At 50.2% G+C, this 25,851-nt stretch overlaps 1 protein-coding gene across 1 annotated transcript in view; it reads left to right on the top strand.

Moving 5' to 3' along the window:
• Positions 1–383: 383 nt before the first annotated feature.
• LOC128723677 (RNA-binding protein Musashi homolog Rbp6) overlaps positions 384–25,851 on the top strand; it is a 247,011-nt gene continuing 221,543 nt past the window's right edge. The window contains exon 1 of the mRNA XM_053817439.1: positions 384–1,667. The gene's annotated coding sequence lies outside the window, so the exon portion shown is untranslated. The remainder of the gene's footprint in view (positions 1,668–25,851) is intronic.

Here is a 25,851-nt window from a genome sequence, read left to right as displayed (position 1 = left end):
CGGGTCACCGTCCACGCTTGCCATCATCCCAGCAACCTCACATCGACGCAACCACAGCGAAACCGGTCCGCTGATTGCCTTTCGTCGATCTCTGGTTCGTTAGAAAGTGTCTGTGCGCGTGTACGTGTGCCCCGCACGCGAGTGTTTCACCAAACGATATTAGAAAATTTCTCGGCGAACCGTCACCGTGGAAAAGCGATTTTCCTCCAACGCCGCGTGTGGACTATCGAGGGGATGGTGAGCGAAGCGGACGCAGCCCTACCGAACGATCCTGAACAAGAACGAATGCGCCCGTGACAGTAACTTTAAGCGTTTCGGAGCGCGAGGTGGTGCGTTTTTGACAGTCCAGGAATTGAAGTCTCCGCGTCACATTAAAGTTGCTTCGTCGGCAGTGGGTGATTGCGCTCGGGTTCCGTTTTCGATCGATGTCACAAAGAGTTTGAGGCTTCAAACGCCCTGAGCATTGAACGGTCGCTTGCTGGTGCCAAAACTGCGGATACTTTGAACTAGCCCTAAGATTGGATGGAAAATTGGGAAACCAAGCGACATGTTTCTTCAATTTTTCATTGAGTAACCTGTGCAACATGAGGTATTCGGCACTGATTAGTTAGTTAGGATAAGAAAAACCTTGACTTGTCTTGTAAACTTTCGACAACCATTCCCATTTTTGTCCTTTTGTCAATTATGAAAATGAAAACAAAATACTGCACTAGTCAGTACGACCATCTAAGGAAAAAGAGAGAAAGAGAGATGAGAGAGAAATGAACGGGAAAACGAGCAAAAAAAACCCGAGACAAATGGGGGTGGAAAATATGTTTCTTTATTTTCTTACTTTTGCATCACCCTTACAGTAAAGCTAACGTAGTCAACGCGACATCGAGATAACTAGCGAGGAAAGAGAGAGAGAGAGAGAGAAAAGAGCAAAACCACGAGTACGAAAGTAAAAAAAGAGTTTAAATATAGCGTAGTTGCGTCTGATAGTCGCGAAGCTCGCAGCAAACGGAAAGTGTGCAAATTTTGTCTTCAACCACTTAGCAAATAGTCGCAGCATAGCGCAACACCGCTACAACCCGTCAGCGGTGCACGTTGGTGCTGGAAGTTAAAGTTGTTTAAAGTTTATTTTTCTGTGCGAAAATCTCCGCGACCACGCGTCGACCGTGTGGGCGTAAGGAAAGGCAATCGGAAGCGATTCGGCTCGCCCGGTAGTGTTCGAAAGTGAAGTTAATATCGCGCGTCGTTAAATAAGTAAAAGCGAATACCATTCCGCAAGGCAACCGCGCCTTTACCCGCGAGTATTTCCGCCAGTAACGCGACCGTCGACGGAGAGAAAAATATTCGTTGCAAAAAGCAGAAAGCAAATAAGCAAGAAGGTGTTTGTGTGAGTGTTCGCTCTGTCCCAAAAATCCGCGTCCGAATTCGTCGTCGTACCGTGTCCTGATCGGCTGTGGCAGTATCCGGCGTTCTAATCTGAAACCGAGCGGCTCTGTGAGCTGAAGAAACGAGAAAAAGAAAAATAAACCACCCGTAAACACCGCTCCCGAGCGTGGTGTCGAGTGGAAATTTTCGTGGAACACCCCTGGTACGACGCAAACGGCCTCAAAATTTTCCCGTCCACAATTAAGGAAATAGCGGCGCCTGTAAACTACTTCCTAACGAAAAAAGTCATTGTAAGTTCCGATCGACAGCGACAGCATTTCAAATTGTGAACCCACAGATTTCGCTTACCATTGTTATTTGCTTTTCCCGCTTTCTTGATTTCGATTTTCGAGCTTCATTTCCTCGATTCGTATTGCTGTAATATGTCCCTTGCATTTTACACCCTCCGTTTAACTACGCGCAATGTGATTCTATGTTGCGAGGATTTATTCTAGCTGTGTTTTACACGACTTTACTGAACAAATGTGTTAGCATACAAGATCAGGATGCTATGTTTGACGTTCGAAAAAATATTTATTGAAGCAAGTGTACTGTCTTCAAAAGTGAACATACCAAAGAAAACGCACGTGCAAACATGTGCAGGTTTTAAAAGGACTCTTGCGTCATTTTGCCAAATCTAATCAACCCTTGAAGCATCGTCCTAGCACCGACGTACAATAAGCACCTTGGTCCCTTGTGAAAAATGTGAGCGTAATTTTTCAAGCGACGAACTTTGAAACCCCCGAAAAAAGAGACCGCTTGCTTAAAGCTGCTTGGCTCGTAGGGTGGTACAAATAAAATGCAAAACTGGGGAAGAAAAATCAACAAAAAAAACTCGAAAGCAAAAACGCAAACGCAAAGGAAAACTCCTCGCGCCAGCCGAAGACACGGGCCTGGCCTGTTTCCTCATCACCCTGTTTTCCTTCATCACCCAGCAGGAGGTTGGAGTTGCAGTAACGAACGTGGAAAATAACGAACGCCCCGGAATGACGGTGACATTTCCTTTTCCTTTGCCGCACAGTCCTTCTGGGTTGGTGGGTGGGTGCTACTGTAAAATATCCTCCCTTGGATTTTTTTCCGCTACTTTTTCTCGTACGTCTCCACGGTTTCCCACACGACGTGCACTCGTGGGTTCGTCCGTCTGCCCATGAAAGCCTGCTCGATGAAGCGAAAGAACCGGAACGCCATCCACCTACAAAAACACCCCCCCCCCACACACACATATACACGTGCACGTGCTCTCTCCTCAGGATCTGGGGTATAACAATGTGTTGGAGGAAGTTGACAAAGTAGGTTGGAGCGTCGGCAGAGGAGGGAAAATCTTTGGCCGTGGAAAGGCACTGCCTTGCGCTCAAATTTTACGAATTTCTTTCCCACATTTCGGCAGGCCTCGGTTGCGAAAGCACGCCTGCTTTGGAAAGATATTCGGTGCTACTTTATGTTTTCCCCGGTCCGAAAAGCGATGGAGAACGAGAGAAAAAGTGTGTGTGTGAGAGAGAGAGAAAGAGTAAGATAGCGAGGCCATTGAAACGGACACGCCAAATGCTCAGCTGCTCGAAACTTCGGAGGCAGGTCAACGTTAGGCCCCGGCCACCGGGAAGCTTTCAACGAGTCACCGACCAGTGAGGTTTTTTTCTATGGTTTGTTTTCGGACCGCCAGCTTTCCCGGTTTCGGCTCCGGCGTGCAGTCATTCCATTGAGCAGAACGGCAACTCGCCAAAATGCACACCGGCCCAGTAAAGAAAATCTGCGGCACGAAACGAAAAATAAACCAAACCCCCACCGAAAAAACGTAAGCAATTTTATGACCCCAAGGATCGTAAAAAATATTTCTTTATTCCCACTGTCCTCCCGCTGTTGTTCATGGGACGGGGTCCAAGGGCTGAAAGTGGCCTTTGTGGACACTTTTTGCTCCGCCACAAACATCCCCCAACCGGTGCGCGATTTGCACTGCTTCGGTGTGGGTAGAATCGCATTCAAACCAGCTCGAAATACGGCTCTCTACGCCACGCAGTAATCATCGCGTTTCCGTCGACCGCGGTTCGAGCAATATCAAAAGGATGATACGGTTGAACCGTCGTCGGGCATTGGGTCATAACTTTGACTCGGAGTCCTCGTTTTCATCCCCGGCCGACCGGTTCGGCAGTTGGGACTCGAATGTTTAATGATATTGCATCACTGGATCAGAGCAGGGTGAGGTTGGGTCGATTGATTTCCCGCCTGCCTGTATGCCAAGTGTGACATAGGGGCGGGATGGTTCAAGGCCAATCGACAACCGGCTGGAAAACTATCCCAGTTGACCGACTGCAAAACCTATCGAAAACTCGGAACGTTGGGGCAAAAGTTTCGCAAAGCTGTTATTTATGCGTGTAGGTGTATGGAAATGTGAGTCTATCCTGGGACAGGATTTATCCCGCCGATGGTCGGGACTGGGTTGCTTTATCCCAATCCGCGGCTAAAGTGATTTTTCTTCACCTCAGCTAATGGACGGAAAAGGCAAACGGAACACACACCAACCAGTCCTTTTTGAAGTCAGAAAACCAGCTGAAAAGCAACTGCGTGAGAGGGGGAATAAATTACGGTTCCGTTTTGCCGCTCTGTTCCGATGAATCTCCCGATTCGAATACGAGACCGATTAATATCGCCTTCGAGGGCTGCAGGGAGTTGGAAAAATGTTTCCCTCCAGCACAGGGCACTGAGAGAAAAAAGAAGAACCGGAAAAAATCACCTCGACCGGCCATCGCAATATTTCAAAGTGGGGTTTCCCTGAAAGGCGGGAAAAAAGCACAAGCATCTCCAACTCCAAAGAACTCGACTAAACAAACAAACAGACCAACGAAGGGTCTAGCAGTGGAATGGGAGTGGCACCCAACCAATGCCGAAACCAAAACATGATATAACGAAAAAAAGAAAAAGAAATGCATCGAATGGCAGTCTCGGAACTCGAAAAAAAAACGCCTACGCGATACAAACACACCCGAGAACGACCTTTCAGCCTGCCCGTGCCAACCCCTTAACGGTAAGCGACCAACCCAAGGACATTTTTGTGCATGAACCGGAGAGAACCTCGAATTTGTCGGGGTGGCAAAGGACCTCCTGTCCCTTTCACCTTTTCCGGTGCACACCTTTCGCGAACGTGAAGCGACGTTACATTTAACAACGTCAACCCAAACACGAAGGAATTCCGCCCCGGAAACGGTCACAGACGATAGCTGGCGTCGCGGGACGACGAAAATGGCGCGTTGAATGGGTTGGAGAAGTTAAGAAAAATGGTCCTCTTCCCGTTTTCTATTTCTCGTGTTTCCCGGCCACGGGTGGGCTATCGTTTGAGAGAGCATTGGATTGGCGGGGTGCTTTTCCACTTCTCGAAATGACACCCAAACATCCGGTTGACCTGTACTATACCCGTGAGAAAGCTCCTTTGTTGGGTTAGAATGACGTTCCGCGATCGCGATTAATCCATCGACCATAAGGGTGTTCAGGAAGTTTTCCCAACAAGAGAAAGAGTTACAAAAATGAGCCTAAAATTCGCCACCTTGGTTTAGTTCCTCCACCGACGGCTTCAAATGTACGATTTTCAGTGGCAGCCATGTCGACAAAAGGCCTGCCTAGGAAATCCTGGGAGATAATTTCCACGTGATGTAAACCAACCACCCGCTATCTGCGTCCGATATCATTTTTTCACTAACAAACATCCCCATGGTGATTTTTTCGTTTTTCGTGCTGGTGTTGTTTCTGCTACTTGAGCATGAGCCCTCCACCGCCGATATGCTTGAGAGAAACGCTTTACGCTTCCTCATTCCGATGGAAAGCATATTAAGTTACACCGAGGTCGCATTCGCACCGGCCAGGAATAGGCAACCGAACACCGTGCGGTTGCGGCCAGGTTGCTTGTTTGTATCAACACCGAAGAGCCGAAGAGCCGAAGAGCAGCATAATCATCCCTAAAAAGCATGTGTGTGCGCGTGTTCCTTTTGGAAGTATTCACCAAAAAAAGGATTCCCGGAACACGTGCTCGGTCAAGTCGGTCGCTTTAACCTAAACATGACCCTAATAGCTCGCCGAAAAACGCAGCCTAAGTGATTTCCCTCGCTCCCAGCTTTGATTCTGCTTCCTTAGAAGAAAACAATGCGAATGTGAGAGAGTTAGCCTTTACATCCCGTTCTTGTTCGATTCCAGGCAGCGGAATCTAAAGTTTCGACGGCCCGAAATCTCCAGAGATAAAAGTTCTCTACCTTGCAATCGCTTGGAGTTCGCGATCCAAGATTCGAGCGGGTGTATATAGCTTTCTTTTCCCAGTCCTTGTTTGTTTTGCGCTGGTTGTATTGCCCATCGAGTGCTGGCAGCAAAATCAGGAAATGGATTTTTAATCTTACTGGATTACGCCCGATTCTGGACCCGGTTGGAACATTTTGCGAAGCACAAAAGGACACCGGCAAAAGTGAGGAAAATGGTTGTAAAGTTTAAAACAAACCTCCTCAGTGTTCTTTGGAATGTGTTTTTTCCATCACTCTACCGTGCCTCAGAACCGATGGCGTCAAGTGGCGGATTAAGATGTTACAGAGACGAAAACGATAGCAAAAAAATGCCCCATCGGGCTAACCGGTTCGCTCCGTTCGCTTGTTCTTGTCCGCTGTCAGTGAACGCACGACGCGCTGCCAACTCCCTGGGATATAGGAAACCGAACGCGTTTGCTAATCCTACTCCCACGGTTGGTATTTTCATTTGCAGAGACATCGGCGAAGTAGCTCCAAATGGCGCACATTACTCGCAACGAACTGGCGTCGCAACCGGCCGACAGAAGGAGATCCCTTTCTTCCGTAGTAACTGTGTGAGCGCTTTTTTTTTTATTTGCGCTTTCTCGTCTCGGAAAACGATGCCACCGCCGTCGACAGCCGTTTTACCGGTGGGGCAGAAACTTTTTCAATATCTCCGCACGAAATCGATCCGGCTGTGGGATGCCAAGCAAATGCGACGGCCGTTTCGACTGCTGAAAACCACCCAACTGGTGGAAGCTTTCCCAGGCTGGAATCGATAATCGTTGGGCTTGGAATCGGTGGAATGATTCCCTTGCTGGATGGAATCGCAGCCGGAAAAGCGAAGCTATCTTCCTCTCAAAAACTTGCAAAAACACACCGGCTAACGGATGGATGTTTGGATGTTGCATTAAATTTGCGATCCAACGAGAACGATGACGGTGGATCGACCGATAGGTCGAAACCCTGACGAGACGGTGCTTTACGAGCCCACTGACGCTGCAAACGGCTCCGGCCGACCGGTAAAATGTAGGTCAGAAGGGAAAATTGAGCGAAAACACCATTTTCAAGTAACGTGAATAATTAATCGCCCAATTTCTGCACCAAAGTGCCACTCGTCGCCTGTGGTTTAGTTCGAGCCCGGCAGCAAAGGGGAGGTTGAGCGAATTGAATTAAATTTGATCGGGATGGAAGTAGATTTGTGGAGTAGCAATGATGTGCCCTGGCGGGTTTCACTTCAACCGCAATGGAAGGACACATCCGTGTGGTTCAGAAGCGCTTCATGGATGCGAAAATTTAAACCTCAAACGTCTTTAAATGGGTAGATATCCTGCGTAATTCGCTAGCAAGCTGAATGAGGAGGGGAATGAATTTCCCATTCGGCGAAAGGTCTGCTTCTATGGGCAAACAAAACGAGGTGAAAATACGCAGCAAAATTCACCGCATATTTTTGAGCGTTAATGAACTCACCAAAAACCGCACCAATGACGGCAAAATGGCCTACGAGTCCGTTACTGGCGATGACGCTCACGAAACAACAAGGCACTCGAAAATGGACCGACACATTCGAAATGGCTTGCGATAGAAGGAGTGGCGAATAAAAACTCGACAACAAAGGGCGAAGGGCACCGGAACGGGAAAGTAGCACCTCGCATTCGTAGCCAAAAGTTTAGCATTTCACTGTCAAAGTTGTACGGCGTGGAAAGTGTGGAATGCTGAATTTCCCAAATTAGGAAAGAAGCTTTGAGTTACGGTGAAAAAAATGGAATTGAAAAGTGATGAGGAAAAAACATGAGTGTAAAAGAGTGAGTGAGATATCGAGAGAGAGAGAGATAGAGAGAGAGAGAGAGAGGCAGAAGAAACGAGAGAAAACTGCAGCGCCTTCTCAATTCCCGATGCAGCATTTCCAAGGTCCAGATCGAGGAGGAAACTTCGCTTATTTCGCGTCGGGATTCGTTCTCGACCGCCCCCGGCCTGCCTCATTTGGATAACGAACTTCCTTTCCCTGTTTCACGCGATGCTCCACGGGACGATTTCCGGCACGTGAAAATTGCCCGTGATTTTCCCCGGCCCGCGTGCGCGTGCGGCCTTTGCAATCGCGATGAAAAAACAACATTGTTTGCGTTCTACCGCGAAAAAAGCCTCTCCAGAAAGGATAATTAAAACCAACGACCGACAGCAATCGTCCTGTCCGACTGCTGGACAGGGGGCTTATTTTCCGGTTTCGTTGCCTGTGCCTTCCTTTCCCTTGTTTTTTCGTGCCACTTTTGGGAAGCAGCATATTTTCCGCCACCTCACGACTTTCCACCACGCGGGTCGGTTTGTGCTATTTGGACTGGAACTTTTCCATTCCACAACCTTCCACCACGCAATCCCGTTGGGAGCATTTTACTTTTACCACCACGGTCGCCCGAGATGCCACCGACAGTACGCGGGGCTCGTTACGCCACGGAGATCGTAAGAACGGGTGGATGGCTCGGTGAGTGGGTCGGAAACAATGGGCAGAACCGCAGGGCACCACACGGCCCAGGTCTAATTTCCCTCATAAAAAATGAACACACTGGCACGGCGCGTAAAACAAACGGGCAAACAACTTTACATGGACTATATTAAAGAACGATTTTAATTTTCACTCCTAATAAAAGTTCGCCCACCAAAATCGCCCCAGCTTTGGTTCCGCTCGTAACGAACATGCGCGGCGCTAAGACGGACGGGCAGTTGGGTGAAGTGGAAAACGAATATCCTTCCGTCAGGCTGGCCGAGCAACGCAAGGACATCGCTCACTCGGAGCAGGAGCAGGTTCTTAAATTTTGCTGAATGAACAACTCCAGGTTCTCCCTTTCAACTCTCTTTCCGCAAACGCAAGAAAGCAGCGAAGAAACGAAACGGTGCTTGGAAAAACCGGGAAAAACTTCACTTCCACTACCAACAGAGGGGAGTGGGGTTTGGGAGGAACGGATGCCCGGTTACCTTGTGCTACCTTTTCGGGACGGTTCGTTTCTTTTGTTTTGCGGAAACCGGGAATCCGTCCGGCACTCGGGAAAAAGGACGCGTTCTTAAGCCACCGCACAACGCTGGGCTGCGGAAAGGACGCGTCCCGGAAGGAAAACTTACTAACGAACCGTTCCTTTCCTCTGTTTTTTTGTTCTTTTTCCTCTTCGTACTGATTCACCTAGAGTGAAGCTTTACTGGAAAATCGACCATTCCACCGGAAGAAAAGTAAAAAGGACATGCCTAGCGAGTGAGCCCGTTCGTGGACATTTCAACCGAAATGGACTTAATTTTTAAGCCATAATTTTACCTTCATCCTTGTCGAGTTTTATTTGTGCAGGGCTTCTTTGCAGCCTTCCTCATTTACCCACCAAAACGTTTCATCACTTGACTCATTTGCCGAAAAACTTCCCTTTCACGCATAATTCAACCGTTCGCGCGGCCATGTGACAAGTCCTGCCAGGATCGGTCGCGGAATGCTCTCTTTTTCTCACTCACGCTCAAGGAAACAAACGGCCACGAAGGCAGAGTCGAGGCAGCGAAATCTAATCAAATGATAAGCGCGGGCCGCGATCGGGACAGCTCGAAGAAGAAAGCGCACGAAATGAAGTGTAATTTTAGCTTCCCAAGCCGAGCCGGGCGCGTTTTTGATGAGCTAATTAAAAGGCCGGCAATCGCCATCCTTTCCGCTGCTCCGGAACCGACCGAGGGTGACACTCTTTACCGTTTGATTTCCAACGGGCAAAAATGTTACCCCGCCTGCTGAGACGCGTTCCGGTGTATGTGTGGGTGTGCTAGTTGTTGCAGTGATGGGAAGTGGCGTTTCACGTCCGCTTCGGCGAGCGAGAGGAACCATGCTGGAACAATATTTGTTCGCGCCTTATCACGCTAATCGCCACTGCACCCGCCACGTCCGTGTCCTCGACGGATGTGAACAGCATCACCTCAACTCCTTCCTTCTAACCCAACCCTCCGATTCCTCCTTCGACTACACGACCCGGGAAAATCCTGGGGCCCAAGAACGCCGGCTTTAATGGCGCGTCTCACTCGTTCGTTACGAGGTATCGTGCTGGCGTGGCCGGTTCGATTTGCGGCCCAGAGCGGCATCGGCTACGATACGGGGCTCACCACACGTACAGCGCACACATACACCGGCACGCATTGTCACCGGGAAACGCGGGCTGTCGTGTGCCACCAGGCGATGGTGGCATTTCCGAGCCATCCGGTCGGCCCGCGTGAGCTCGTTTGCTGATAGTTTAGATTAAAACCTTCCCACTGGCGCACGGCATGGGCCGCCAGTCGGCCATCCTGGATCGGTCATTCAAAGGCCTTCCTCGTTTTCCTCCGTTGGCTCCTTCACTCTGTTCGGTTCGAATCGATATATCCATTCCATCGCCAAGGGGGAAACTCGAGAGCTGTCACGACGCCACACGCCGTGGTGCTCACTCCACGAGGGAGGAAATTTTCACCTTTTTCCACCCATCACCTGGCCACGCGGGAGACGACTCGTTGCCGAGACAGCGTCCCGTTTCAAGCGTGCTGTTTTTTTTTGTGTCATTTCGTCCTTTCTTTGCCGCATCCGAGCCCGGTTCTTTTCGCTCCGAGGCAAACGCGTGCGTTCGTCCATGGACCGGACGGCCCGAACGGCACACTATCTCTCTATTTATTCAAAACCCGTCTGTCAGGGGAAATTTAGATTTCCCGTCCCTTTGGAGCGTGTGGTACGCGAGTGAGGTCTCAGGTTCGTCGTCATCTGGCCACTAGACGGCGTTCCACGCTTCGGCGCATTGTTTTACACTGTGCTGTGCTCCTGCGAGCTGAGTGGATTTATTTCATCCTGATATCGGCACCGTCAGCGCTGGCCGCTGGGCAGGATGACCGTGAGCCGAGGCTCGTACGCCGCAGGGAAGTAATTAACTGTTTAGCACACCCGTTCGCCAGGACCTCGCTTGGATCTCAAAAACGGGAAAGGGGTTTTGGTCCGTGTGTCGGTCGGGTTTTGGATTGGCAGCTAAATTCACTGGCCCACGTTTCGCTTCCCAGCTGGGGGAATCGTAAATAGAAATGTAAATTTTCATCGTAAGTCTGCCGCTTGATTCCGGAAAAGCGTGCCACCGAAAATAATGTCAACCAAACCGGTTTTGAGCATTAGCTCGATTCCGATTGCAAACGGATCGAGTTCGATTGGAGCGAGTGGAAGCGTTGGGCGTCGGCAGATAGGCAGTCTAATCTGTAACGGTATTAAAAGTGGCATATTTGTTACAGTTCGTCAATTCGAAGAACGATCCAAGCCATCATTCTCCCAAAACCACATTTCGTTCATCGCTCGTAGGTTCCAATCCAATCGGGTTTCCATTTTTTGCCTTTAAATTCTCCATCATCGCTTAGCTGGAGCTGAGTAGGCAAAAGTAAAAAAGTACTCTCGTTCAGATTATGCCGAATTGGAGCGACTTTACCAGATTGGACACAAATTTTCCTCCTTGTGGGGGAAATCCATCGGCTCAAGTATGGCATACCCACTCGCTTATCCCGTTAGTAGCGATTTGATTCGCGAGGAATAGAAAAAAAGTTGCCATCGAGTGGGAAAGCAAAACGCTCTACTGGGAACTCACAATGTATCAGATTATTTACGTAATCCGATCACGGAATATGAAGTACAGAGTACCGCTTTTCTTGCTTGAGGTCAGCAGCGCGTTGGCAAGCATGTTTTCGCGTCCTAGAGCAGCAAGCGTGGCCGCCATAGCAACGAGATTTCGGCTTCCCATATGCTCCACCAAGGTTCCCGTGCAGATGGTACCGATCGCAGCGCAAGGAAAATTCCTCGTCAGAAAGGCAGCTGGAGTCCATAGTCGGTGAAATGGAACAAAAAAAAACCTCATTCGACTTTGCAACGATATTCTATTTGAAAGGGGTTTTACAGGTTCGATTGGTGGAAGGAATGAGCCCATATCGATGCAATTGAATTCGAACCTCGGTCTAAAACTATCGATGTGGAATGGGATTCATGCACTCTTTTTAACTTTCCCGAGTGAGCTGGCTTTCCACGTGCTTCAACCACGCTAGGAAGACCAGGAATAAGCATTGTGGATGGAATCAAAGTGCAGCTCGGGTTTTCCCTGTTCAAAAGCAGTTCGCCCTGTTACATAGCACCGGGTTGATCGGTTCGCTGCATGGACGGCCTGGGCTGCACCCACCTTATGTACAAATTGTGACCAAATAACGACCCTGGGGGCCAATTCGAGTTTCCACATAAATCATGCGCCGCAAATAAATCACACCCCGCGTTCGTCGTGGGGGCTTCTGTTTAAGGCCGAAGGTTTTTGGCTATTTTTTTCGTTGCTTCTCCTATGCTTTGGATCGGTCGCTGGCAGTGTTTTTATTGCGGAAAATATTAGGCTACCTTTCAAACCGAAATGACGCCCGTTGACTGATCCTTCTTGCAATCCCATATATACAACCATTCGGTATGCAGGAGGGAAATGCAGAGCAATGCAATTTTCCTACCACCTCCCCGAAATTTAAACCAACAATCTAATGCAGGGATTTGAATTTGCTGGGCCGGCAAATATGATTCAGAGCACCACTCTTCGGTACCGGTTCACTGGTGTCGAAAATCCGAGTCTTAGGCCGGCACAAGCTGCCAAATCATTCAGCAATCTGGTGAATGTAGAGCAAAAATGAGCTATTTTCGACCGCTAAAGCAAATGGCGGAAAAAACGAAAGCAATTACATTTGCTAAATTATTGCTCGCGTACATGGTTGGCGCTTGTTTTCAGGGATCGAGTTATCAGAATGAGAGAGAAAGAGACTGAGGATAGCAAAGAAAAACATATAATGGAACCTCCGGAAAAGCCGCCCGCTTGGTTAAAGGCACGCTTAACGGTGTCAGTGGCTCTCGACGTTCGGTACTCATTTTCCCAACTCCTCACGTCCTGCGTACCGTACAACAATACCACAACTCCTCTTGTGTTATTCCTTCGAACCACCTCCAGCTCCTCCTTTGGCATCTCGTGCTCTGCTTTAGGGGAAATTCATTTTAGCTGACTTAAAGCACTTTTTTCTCGTACTGTTGGTGTATGTGTACTCTCGCTCGAATAACCCCCACGCCAGACACTTTTGGGGCTGAAATGTGCTTTTATGTCGGTGCCTGCGATCCGGTACCGTATGTGAGTGGGTGGGTGTATAGCGGTCGGCGCCAGGACGTGTGTAAGTGGGCGCCGGATTTCGCCTGACTCCGGGAGTGGCATCATCTTCCGGCCTGCGGAGGGGTAAACCCAGTCGAATGAGTTTTGTTTTGTGTAAGCGATTTGTATGCTCTCGGTCTCGGGTGGGGTTGCTTTTTTTTCGCCCTCATCTTCCTCGTTCGGTTTAGTGCTCGTTTTGCTCGACGACGGTCGTCTGGAGTAGCGTGAATCACGTGCAAGGCTTCGGCTCCCGCACTGGGAAGTAATACGAGAAAAACCGGTGGGAAATGCTTTCGGGCTCGGCGGAACGCATTTAGCAGCGCAACAAACCAAAGTGCTCCGCCGCCGGAGGGAAGGTGCTTTGCTGCCGTAAGTAATTCCGCCCGAGATGCCAATGGGGCGGCGAGGAAAGTGAAAGTTCCCGGTGCCGGTCGCGCGGCCTTAAGCGTGGAGAGACACACAGACATAGGTATTCATTCCAGCGGTAGCAGCAAGCAAACTCGAACGTGCTGCCGAGTAAGAGCCAAACATCCAAACGATCGAGAGAGAGAGAGGGAGAGAGAGAGAGAGAGAGAGAGAGAGAATGGGATGGTAAAAATGGCATAAAAATGAGGGAGGGAAAAAAGGAAAAATCAATCCCTTTATCCCTGTGAAAACGCTTAGCGAGCGTGTGTGCTCCATGAGCGCAGTGTTCGCGCATACATGATCCAAACGTCTGGAAAGAGCATTAACGAGAGGTCATGCCCACCACCCGAAAACGGGTCGCAAAGGCGGAAGTAATGCTGCCTTGTTGGGGAAGTTGAGGCAAAGTTTCGGATCCGTTGTGATAAGAAAAAAATGGAGTGTGTGAGAGAGCGAGAGAAAAAAACAAGGAGCAGGACATTACACATGTGAATCTCTCCGAACAGCTCCAGCGACCGGGAAGCCAAACAATTGCCACGTCCCAGTGGTTCTGGCAGAATCCATTACATCCCCTCCTTGAGCTCACCAACCCACCGACCCACCGACAGCTGGACCGGTGGTGAAAAGGAACACACACTCTCATGGGCGCATACATTACACGTACACAATACTGGCAAATCGCTCCGACAGATAACGGAAAATTATTAGGCACTGGGTTCACGCGAGGCAGCAAATGTGCCCGAAAACTCGCTGAGGGCCAGGCGAGAAGTGAGGAAAACCTGAGAGACAAAAAGAGACAAAGAGCAAAGTGTCACGTGTGTGGCTGAGGTACACCGTGTTAAAATGAGGTCGCCAACACGGGCATGTGGACGATTGGAAACGCAAAGGGATGCCCTTCCGGAGTCCTTCCGGGATCCCGAAAACCTGACGAAATACACCCTCGCCCCGAGCGGTGGAGGCAGTGGAACGTGATGGTGATGGCAGGAGGGAAATAAATGCTTTCCAATTTTTCTATTTGCATCGAATTTAATTTTGGCTCAAAACATTTCACGGTCCCGACTTTCACCTTTCAAACTGGGATGGTTGGGATGGTGTTTTTTTCTAAAACATTTTGCATACGACACCTCTTTTTCACAGTTTTTCTTGTTGTGTGTGTGTGTGTGTGTGCGCTGTTTCCTTTTCCCCGAAAACGGTGGGCGAATTTCGGGCTGTTGATTTTGCGTGATTGCGCAAGAAGAGCGAAAGACACGGATGGGGAAAGGATACCCAATTTGCATTGGGAGCAGCAGAGTGTGTGTGGACGATTTCTGCTTTCAAAGCACCATTTATTTGCGGCCGGTGGAAACGCCGAGAGACTGCGGTGTGCGGTGTACATTCGTTTTGTTATCGCGGTTTGATTCGTTATCGAGAAATAAGCCGCCCGAACAGCGGGAAGGACCCGGGAAAAAACTAAGTGGTAAATACAAAATTGTATTCCCGATGCAGTAGGGCATGAAATTCCTGCAAACTCAGGCCAACATCGGCACCCTTTTTCCGACGCCGGCCGACAGAAGCCGCGTGAAATTATGATGCGTCGGCGAAACTGGCCAGCCAGATAAAGATAGATTAGCGGGTCGAAAACACGCTGAACTCAAACACAGATACGCGAAATAAAAACGCAATTCCCGTGCACCTCCCCGGCGCAGCTGGCGCTGATTAGAGGGTGCTTTGAGTCCTTTTTTTGTACTGCTCGCTCGTTGCCACGAGTGATCACGCCCGGGAATGAGAGGGTGCGAAGGCCTTCTGCTATGTTTGTTATTTAAATGAGATGTTTGTTTCGCGCGATATCAGGCATGGCCGGCTGTTTTAGACCAGCGTAGCATAAAAACAAAAAAAAAATACCAAATCGAAACACCCACGGACAAATCCACGAAAGGCAGCAATCGAGCGACGAGGAAATGGATATGCCCCACAGCGGAAGGGCAACATAAAAATGGTGGTTCTTAAACCCTGCAAAAACAGCACGCATGCCGACCCGTTTTGGTGGAAAACGATCCTTGAAAGGAATCAGCAAAAAAAAAGATGAAATAAAATAAACCTTTCCTGGCGCCTACGAACGATGAGTTTCGGTGCGTTCCAAGTGATTGAAGAGTTTAATTTATTTCCCGCAAATAAGGCCCTGCTCCGAAGGGTGTGGCAGAGGTTTGAGATTAACTTTGAGCCAACGTGGTTACAGTGTTGGCTCTGCTTCTGCTACCTCTCGTAGGCGTGGTTCGGTGGTCGGTTTCGGGCGTTAAAGTCTCCTTTACTGGGTGCCTGCAAAGAGGCTGAATTTCTTCATTAAAGCCGCTGAGTTTCTTCGGTGGTTTTTTCTTACACTCTCAGTGCCAGTTGGCAGTTTGTAATCCGCCTGCTAAGATGATTCCCTACATCATCGCGACCTGCAAACACGCCTCCGTGGGACGATAGGTTCCGGGCCTTTACTTTACGCGACGCACCAACGGCGATTGCGAAACGCGTGCGCGCGCGGACCCTCGCGGAAAAAGTCAATATGCGAAAACCGAGTCGCACCACCCATGGCATGTGTGTATGTGTCCTCTGTGTCCTCCCCACAAACCCCGCACCATCTACCGCCACACGTCATGGATCCGCGCAGGCCGTTGTCGAGAGTTTGAAGTACACTTTTCAAAATGCCATTCTCACATGACTGGTAATCCATCTTGCAAACCAAAGCCGCTGGTGAAGTGTATAGTAACCGCCGCACGGCCATCCTTCGAGGTCCTCCGTGGTGAAAGTGGCTGCCTCCCACACAAATGGGTGGGTGTGTGTACGATGTGTCGTACGAGATGGGTGTCTAGGCTGGTTTTTATTTTTTTTCACACCGTCCTGGAACGACGAGATTTTTGTACCCTCGAGATGGCTCCATCACCAGGGGTGGGTTGCCATTGTTTCAGCGACGGGTGTATTGCCGCGGGGTTTAGCGATTTTATTTTCCGTTCATCTGAAGAACGGCCGGGTTGATGGATGAGCACCGTTGAATGGGCACCGAAGATGCGTGATAGGCGGTGTCCGGTTCAGTCTTCTTGAAATCGTTCCCAAAAAGGACGATTGATTTCCACGCAGCTTGGGCGCGACCACCACCCTCACGGTATTTGTTGAGCGATCGTTTAAGGAGAGTTTTTTTTGCCTTCAGCTTGCGCACACTCTCTGTGCTTTATAAAACAGTGCAAAAATAAAAACGGAGAATTATGAGCAGCAAAAAGTGAACTACACTGCTGGCGATAAAGGACGATGGTTTCTGCCGAGGGATGATATCGATTTTTATGGCTTAAACACCCTCACATCCAACGATTTGGAAATGAGTGAACGAGCGTTCCAGCATTCCTAAGCTCACCATCGTGCGTTCTCGATTGCTGTAAATCTGTAATCCACCATTCAAGTCTGCCAAGAGGGCGAGTCCTTGGGTGAAACGCACTCGAAATTGCCAATCAGCGCCCCCCTTTCGGCCGATGGTGTGCTCTTAAGCTACGCTAATCCCACCGACCACCGGGACGCTAGCGGGCCACGAAGCCCATCGACTAGGCCCGGAGCTCTCGTTAGGCCTTATGCCGCAGATCCAGCCGCAGAGAACGAGGACACGAATTACGCGGCGGTTATGACACCGAAGACCGGGTGGCGTACGAGAGCCCGCAACAGCAGCAGCAGCAGCAGCAGCAGTGGTATCGGAACAAAAAAAAATCTGAAACCCTCCCCTAAAGACCAGAAGGACTGAGTCCCGATCGCGTAGCCCAAACACCAGGGGAACACTTTTGTTTTCGCCGGTGTTTGCATTTCCGCCGTGTGCCGGACGCGGGGCCCAACGCGTCCTTCCGGGCTGTGCTTAATAAAGTACGCGCGTGGAGGTCCTGTTCGTCCGGTGGGACGTGGCCATTGACACTGACGAATCGATTAGTGAAACCGGCTGTGGACGTGTGTGCGTAGGCGCGCGCGCACGCACATTCGCACCGGAAGGTACACGCATCGCACGCACACTTCACAGGACCCTGTTTTCCCCGAGTGAGCTCTTCCTCGTCCTTACCGGTTCGTAAATAATTGCAAATTATGGAGATGTCGCCGCCGAATCTCCAGCGCCAACGTGCGTCCGTGTGGCGTCGACGTGGGAGCTCCAATTAAATGATGTTACGCTCTCGCAATTCCGCATACATTTATGCAAGTGTCCTCGTGGGTGGGTGGATGGGTGAGACAAGTAGGAAAGGGCCGTTCAGACGACGAGAGTTCGGTGCACGACTGCACGGTTGCCTTTCGATGCTGATTCTGCTGCTGCTGCTGCTGCTGCTACTGTGTTCCGAAGGGTCCGTCCCCCAGAGCAACGAGACAGCCATCCGGTCCGGCAGTAAACAAGCGTTGTCTGCTGCTGCTGTGGATGTGTGAATGTGTGGGAGTGTGTTTTAGCGGGGGTGTTCTCGAGCATTCCCATACACGCGGGGGTACACGCGATGCGAGTGTATTGAGCGTTTTTTTCTTCTGCTCTATAGCGTTTTAGCCGGCTTGGGGGGATTGAAATAATTTTTCCGTTTGATTCTCAGCCAACCAGAGTACGGGTTTATTGCAGCATTTTTCTCCCCATCTCCATTGCGAGAACACACACACACACACACAAACGCGCGCGCTAACAGAACATTCGCTCCCTTGCGTTTACCCTGGTGTTCGCTGGCGTAAGCAGAAATTTGTCATGGCGGCCAGTGTCCGTGATTTTTCTTGCAGTTCATTTTTCGTCCCATGGCAGCCCTCTGGTTTCCCGCGCCCATCCATCATGACCCGCGTGCGATATTATTTTTCATTTACTTTTATTTCGACCGGGCGTCTCCATCGAGTCCAATTACTGCATCGGGACCACGATACGGCACCCGGTGGAAATTTTCGCTCTCTCCATCATTTGCCGCTTTTCGCCGCGACCGGGGTGGGTGGTGTATATTTTGATTCGTTTTTTCGTTGCGCTCCTTGTGCAAACCTTCTCTCGCATCACCCCCAGTGAGTGAAAGCGAAAGAGAGAATGAGAGTGCGAGAGTGCCAAATTTGTCGTGCTTTTGAAGCCGCAAGTTTCGGTTGCGGTCATTACGGGGTTCGGGGCCATTATCATTATCGTCGAGCGTCCATCGTGACGACCGTGGGGACGTTGGATAATGTCGGGAAATGGGATCTACCGCTACGCCAGTTGACCCCAGGAGATAAATCCGAAACCAGGAGGAACTCGGATACACAGCGCCATGGTAGCTTGTGGATGGGAAAATGACAACAAATGGTACACACACACACTCAGCACGGTGTTCGCTGAGCGATTGGAAACGGTTTTGTTCGATTTGCAAAAACTCAGATGGGAGTATTCCGCCTGGACAAAGGCGAATTATTCGCCCAATGTCAATGGCTCGCTCAGGAAGGAACCAGTTATCGGGCCGTAAAAATGAAGCAAACGAATAGAAAATATCGTCAACTAGCCCAGGGACAATCGGGAGCAGGCCCGTCAGCCATTAATTAGGCAGTAAATGAATAGCATTTCGAGATCAAGATTGCACCGTTACAACACACTTTAGGAACGCGATCGCGTACGTAGACCAGATTGGGCGGAGAAAAGTTTGCGTAAAACGGTCACCTTCCTTGGCCGATCGCTTAATGGCGTGTTTAGGTCAACACGTAGAATTTGAGCTCCATAATTTTAAGTGTTCAAAAAACATCCACCTTTAAAAACCACTCTCCACTTGTCTCTCACAACAAGACCATTCGCGGACCACGATGAGTGTTAGTTTTTCGATGTTTGATTCGTTTTGTGCGAACTTTCCATGCGCCCGTTACTTCGTGCGCCGTCAGCGCTTTACGGTGCGAGGGGTTTTCTTTCACCAAGAACATAAACCAGCAACTCCTCCGGCAAGTTCAATAAACTGTGCCGTACTGAATATTCAGAAAACCTCCACGGTCCGACCGTGGGTGAAAATTCCTCCGTTGACGTCCTTATTCCGTGCGTCAGCGTCAGCGCGTAGTTTCAATCATTTAACGCTCGCGTGCGAATTTGTGTAGGAGTTTGTGTGAGTGTGTATACGCGCGTGTGTGTGTGTGTGAAGGAGGGGGAGGGGTTTCATGTGCCAACATTTCCCGAACGGCACGCCAATTTTCCACCGGGCTTTCGACGACACGCGAATTATGATGGACTAGCGGTTGGTCCTGCCGGGTTGTCGGTTGTGGAGAGAAGGCTTTTCGTTCTCCCTCACTAATGCAAAGGAAGCCAGTGTCTTGTCCTTTAGGGGTTGTTTTTTTCTTGCTTACCAGAAGGTCGGCACGGACGCTCGCGGGGTGATAATGAAGTAATTTTGGAAGGAAATTGCTTTGCGAACCGCCGCTTCAAAGAAGCGAAAAGTGCCCCGCCAAAGTGTGACACGGAGCCATCGCGGTGGAGTGGGTGGAATTGGAAGTAAAAGGTGCGAAGGGCTGCAGGAGGAGAAGTAAAACAACAGACTTATGGTACGGCAAGAGCCTCGTGTTTCCGCGTACCAGTGGACCAGAGCAACGCCATGCGACGGAGAGTCACAGAACAGTGGGAAGAATTTAGCGAGGATTTATTCTTCGATGTGGAAGTTTTTCCGGTACCCAGGCCACAGGCTGTGGGATGTCGCAACGGAAAAACTCACTTCAACGGGACTGAGGACCGGAAAAATGTTGTCGAAGCGCATCAAAGACGGCCGGCAGTCGGGCTTTGATTGCTTGCGCCTCCATCGGAACGGTCACTCCGGTCGTCCTCTCGAACTGGCCGCGGCTGGTTGGGAAGCGAATTTTATTTCATTTTTCGAGCCCACGGATGGCGGTGGAAGCACGATTACTGATTCCACGCACGTAAAAAAATGCGGCACCTTTAAATCTTCCGCCACATACACTTGAAGGCGCCCTGGAACCCAGAGGGATGGGGCGCAATCGTTCAACTTTCGTGCCCGCGTCCTTTTTACCACCGTTATGTCATGTCGAAGGGACCGGCGATTCGGCCGACCGCACCGTGTATTGATTTTATTTATCGATGCCGGGCCCGAAGTGGAGATCCGGCGACGAGAGAAAGTTCACAGTTTTTACTCCAATGGAGCTCGAGCGAACCTAATGTGCTGCCAGCCGTGTGAGTGGACGGGGATGTATGGCGAGAGAAAGAGACACAAGAAATTGTCCTTTGGGATATCTTCTTACGGGCTCGTTCTTTATTATGGGTTGTTTTTTTTTTCGTTCACGTTTTTCGAGGCCTGGAACGTGGCCACACGGTCACGATGATGGAGCGCTCACTTTGGTCCGGGCTGAGGGGTTCTCCCTCGAAAAATACACGCACCCTCGCAAGGCACTTGATGGAACCACGATGGTGTCACCGAGCGAGGGAGCGTGGAAAAGTCCGAAAGTAATAAGAAATAAATCCCAGCATACCATAAATATTTATAGATTCACTTCGGGTATGCGCGGCCATGCTGACTTGGTCCTCTGGCCAGGGTGAGGAGGGGGCACAGAGCGAAGGTTGGGGGCGCAATAAGGGAAGTTCTCTTCAGTGCCGGGTGCGGACCTGCGCTTACCGGCGCCAACACGCCAGCCGGGGGAAATCGGCGACCTAGCGAAATGGAATTAAAAACGAAGGAATCGGAACCCCCCAAAAGAAAAGAAAAAAAAAAGCGTAACAACGGAACATGATCACGCATCGCGCCCGACCGCACACGGGAGCCAAGGGTGCCCTTTTGGGAAGGGTGGTATTGAGGCAGTAATCACGCACGCAAACGCCTTCAGACGATCTTTGGCCCGCATCACACGAGGATCCTTACCGAAGGATACCGGGTCGAACGCGCACCCGCCACGCGGCTGCAGGAAATTAAATTGTTTTTCGGGCGTTGTTTCCTTTTCCGTGTTCATTTTTCCCTCTCGCTAGGACCCACACCAAGGGGTGGCAGAATGAGCCTCGCGAGGGGCACTGCTTATCGATGTTTTTGATTAGTTCGGCGCAATAGGCCGTTGGCCACCGAGGACGTTGCGGTCAAAGCGGACAGACACTTTTCCACCAGGTGTTGCTTACGTGGAGGCTTACCGAGCGATCGAAATCATCACCGCCATATCATCGTAAAACGGTCCTCTTTTGTGGGGTGGAATTTTGGGGCGATTAACGAACCCGCGCGTTCTTCCCAGCCCATTTACGTGGACGGACTTCAGACCGCAGCCACTGGGTCACCTCGAACGGCACTGATTACCGAACAACATCATTGGAAATGGCTCATTCGAACTCGCATTTCACATTTTATACACCCTGGCAACGTCCAAGCCTCGGCAATGCATAAGAAAGCAATAAAAAGCAATTCTCCCTCAGCACGCGGCTTAAATGCCGAGGCTCGGGTGATGGGCGAACTTCCGGTTTCTTTATTTTTTCACCCCTCACGGGTCGCGCTGGATGCCGAATACGAGCTAGAAAGAGATAGAAAGCAGATGGAAGAGAGAGAAAGAGAGCGAGAGAGAGAGGGAGAAGAGAAGGTTGTAATATTTTTTATTGCTCCATCCGGAAGTGTAGAAGGCGTGGGCGGTGGCAAGCAGGTGGCGAGTCTGCAGCATTTTCCGAAAAATAATAAGGGCACCCTCGAATGGGCGAATCGGAATTGGAAACATTTTTTTTACTTTTTCTTACTTTTTTCCCTCCCCATTTCCCGAATTGCGAGCCTTCGGGGTAAATCGATTGGCTGAGGGCAATCGGACCACAGAAGCCCGGAGAGAATTGTGGGTGGCCCTCGGTGCGCCCATGGAATGCCCACTGGTTATTTCGTTTTTTTTACTTTCCTACTCGCAAGACTATCCATCCAGCACGGGAGTCCCGGCAGGAGGGAACGAATTTCAGGACCCTGCGTGATCCACGACCCCTCTGTGAGCCTTTGGGAGAAAAAGGACACTTAATTCGGTGTACCGGATTTTTACGACTTTCCGAACGGTATTACAGAGTGTTTTAATTATCATAATGCACTTTGTGGCGGTGTCGTTATTGTTGTACAATAATATGATTCCCTTTTTATTTGTGTGCTTTCTTTCTGTGGCCCCTGTGCTCCCGTCGGCCCCTTTGCTATCGGCGTTCCCAACCCAAGGGCGTCCGTGTTTCTTCCTTTTTTATTACACCGCGATGATTTTAACACAAAAAAGCAACGCCACCAGGCTGGGACTAGCTTGCGTGCTGAGGAAGGGCTCGTGTGATAGCCGAGGAGTTTTATGTTTTATGCGAGAAGCGTCGAGTTCTGAAGGAAACAAATTTATTCTGCGTTCTGTGAAATGAGACGGTTTCACGGCATTTTTGACCCGCTTTAAAGCGTACAAACCCAAACACACACCAAGTCGGACAGCAGCTTCCTTCCGACCGAAAGTGTGCTTCCGCCAAAAACCTGTCGCCTCGAGGGTTCGTTTCTCGCACGCGAAATCGTTGCTGCAGATTAGGTTAATTAATCATTGCTGCATAATTTACCAGAGAAATTGCAACCGGAACCGGTGGCTGGCAGATCGGGCGTTTTTCCAGCGTCCGTCCAAGCCATTTGCGCCAAAGTGCTTCGCAGTGAGCAAAGTGAGGGAAATTATGGACGATTTCCACCGGAAGACGAGCACCGGGAAAATCGCTTAAACGGCGGTGGCCCGCCAAAAGCGTTAGCCTTTGCGGGTCCACTCCGCCAGCCTACCAAACCTTGCTCGGGATGCGGTATCCGGGATGGACGATAATGTCTTAAATATTGAAATTAATTACCGCTGAACCGTAATTGTTTATTATTAATTAAAAATAAAGGAAGCGCGAAGAATAATCGGCCGTAAGGGCGGTCCGGTGCCGGCTTACGGTATCGGATGGCATGGAAGGATCGAGCCAAATCAGCGAGAGAGAAAAAAGAAGTAGAAAAAAAACCGCTCGCCTACGTCCTGTTTTACGCCTTCGCTGTGCTGTGTGGGGGGCTTTTTTGTGCTCGATGTTTGTTCCTTTCCTCTTTGTTGACTCGTGCGATATATTTTACGGGCGCTTCAACCACGCCACAGGTACCGAGCGGACGCGCGCTCGAGCGCCCCTGAACAAGAGCCTCGAAACCGATGCCCAACGTTGGGAAGAACATAATCTGTTCCGATTTCGCTAAAGCGCGTACGCCTTCTCACTGGCAGGCCGGGTGCAATACCCAAGTGAACCGGGGTTTGCAATGGGAAAGCGGAAAAACCCCGAAACTGCCGGTACAGTTGCCGGCCTCCATTAACAGACACATAGCAGCACACAGCCACACTCACTCGTGCCACGATCATTAATAAGTAAAAGCTCGTATAACCGTAAAAGAGAAAGCACCGGAGCGAGGGAGAAAAATTGCATCCTTCCTGGTCGTTAATTTTCGCCACCTTTTCCCGCTGTCCCGCACGCTTTTCCGGAGAGTCGGGCTTATTGTTTCGCGCTCGCGCCCCTTGCTAGTGGAGGGTAATTTTCTTCAACCGACTGGTCGTTTCGATGTTCGGACGGGCCAACCCGGAGCAGGCATATTTATTTTTCTGATTAGCTAATAGACACACACGGACACCTCGATGGTCGGAAAAACGAGCCGCAACGGGCGGCAAAGCGTCGCGAATAATTGATGGCGGCCTGGCCTGGGCCCAGTTCGTGGGCAATGATTTGCTTTATGTGTGTGTCACTTGGATTGGTGTACGCTTTCTTGTCGCTTTTTAAAGCATGAGACATAATTATCTGCCTGCGATTGGGACGCTTGGCTGGCCATGCAAATTCACTGCCTAATCGGGTCGACGTGTCGGCGTGACATTCCGACCAAAAATCAATCATCCCAGTTGGCAACAAAACGTAACGGGACTAAGAGCAGAAAAACGCTCTAGGGAATCGTTCGAAAGCTCGTTTCGTCCGGAATGTTCACTCTCCATTTGTGTCCATCATTGCCACCATCGCTGTCAGCGTGTGCTGGGTGCCGCTGGTTGGCAATTTTCATCCGAGGATCGAGAAATCCATCAACCCCGTCCAACAGCTCGGATTCCATTCTCTGCCTCCAAGCAGCTGAAGGACAATGCGACAAGGACTCACAGCCGGGGCCTTGATCGTTGGACATGACAGCACCACGTGGCAGTGCGTTAGGTTGGGCTGGAGAGAGATGGCGACTCTGCCACAAACACGACGCGCGCTGTGTTCGATGTTTTCCCACCGTCCGGCGAAGGTCCGGCGAGCCAAACGAGCTAGAAAGTCACACGAAATGGAGTCGCCACGGAGGACGGAAATGCCAATGGAAGAGCGCTAGATGAAGCGGAGTGAAAAAACCGCCTAATGAAGACGTCCATTTAGACGGGCGCAGAAGCTCGGATTTTCCAGCGGCTCTCGTCTCGGTCATTTCCCGAGCTCCGGGAGAATGCTTAGCACGGCACATTTTCTTCTCCCGTTCCAATCATTAGTGATTAGATCGTTAATTGTCTTTTTTCATCACCGGGCCCCGGGGCAAGCGCCTCCGGGTTTCCGCCTTTTGTAGCCCTGCCAGCGCGCTTTTCGTCGGCGTACAATAGGAAGATGAATTTGCTGTGCGTGAAACGGAACTTTTTACAGGCTATAACCAACCTGCGGAGGCCGGTTGAGCTAATGAAGACCCCGAACGTTTCCTCTCAACCGAGCCGTCGAAAGGATGGGAAATTATCGTTTCGAATAATAATCAATGATAAATCGACGCGCAATCTCCTCATCCTTCCTGGATTGCTGCGAGGTGACGCGTGTGCTCTCTGTGGGCGTGAAATGCGGGTGCCTCCATGGAACGATCGTGGGGAAAACTATTTCCCTCGAAGCTCCGGCGAAACGAGCACCACGTGGGGAAGATTGATTTGATCCATTTTCCTGTTGTTTTTGTGGTTTGTCGTCACACACAAACACACGCACACCCGCTACGATGGGGCTCGGCCGGGTGTGGCTCAGCGCTCGATGCTCGGTCGGGAATTAGATTTCTTCTATCTGGCACATTGAAGTGAGGTTTGTGCCGCCACCAACGAAGCCCTAAAGTGACTTCCATGAGGGTTTTCGGTTTGGAAACGGCAGGAAATTAATTTCAAGAAAACGCACCAGCGACAAAATGGCACCGGGTGCCCCACGATGCCCTGGAACCGAACCTGCCCATAAATTAAACTTTCAGCCAAAAACTTAAAAACCAATTATGACAAAATGGCTGTTTATAAATTCATGGAAACAAAAGCCGTCCATTTCGGCGCCCGCGAATGATGATTTGGTCGTGAGTCCTGCGAGAGGGAAAAATTCCATCTCCACCTGGCCGCAGGGCGCAAGCTCTCGAACAGCGACAGGCAAGGGTCTATTTTTAAATTGTTTTCATTTCTCGTCCACCAGTTCCGTCCATGGTCGGCAAACGCGACGACATTGACGCGAATAATCAATAAGCCAGAGCCGGCGCGGCGCGGCCCCGACAGCACAGCTTATTAGCTGCGAAAATTTACTTTTCAATTAATCTTTCAATTTGAATAATATTCTCTCTCGTGGCTGCCCAAGCTGGGTCCTGGCGAAGGCGCTTTAGCGTCACCTGGCTCGCACTTGTGCGCCCTCACATCTATGCGCGAGGCTGGTTCCAATCATT

Source organism: Anopheles nili, chromosome 3 (genome assembly GCF_943737925.1).
Source record: "Anopheles nili chromosome 3, idAnoNiliSN_F5_01, whole genome shotgun sequence".
NCBI classification, from domain to species: Eukaryota; Metazoa; Arthropoda; class Insecta; order Diptera; family Culicidae; genus Anopheles; species Anopheles nili.
Note: the sequence above shows the minus strand (reverse complement) of the source record. Positions and strands in the feature narration are given on the sequence as shown.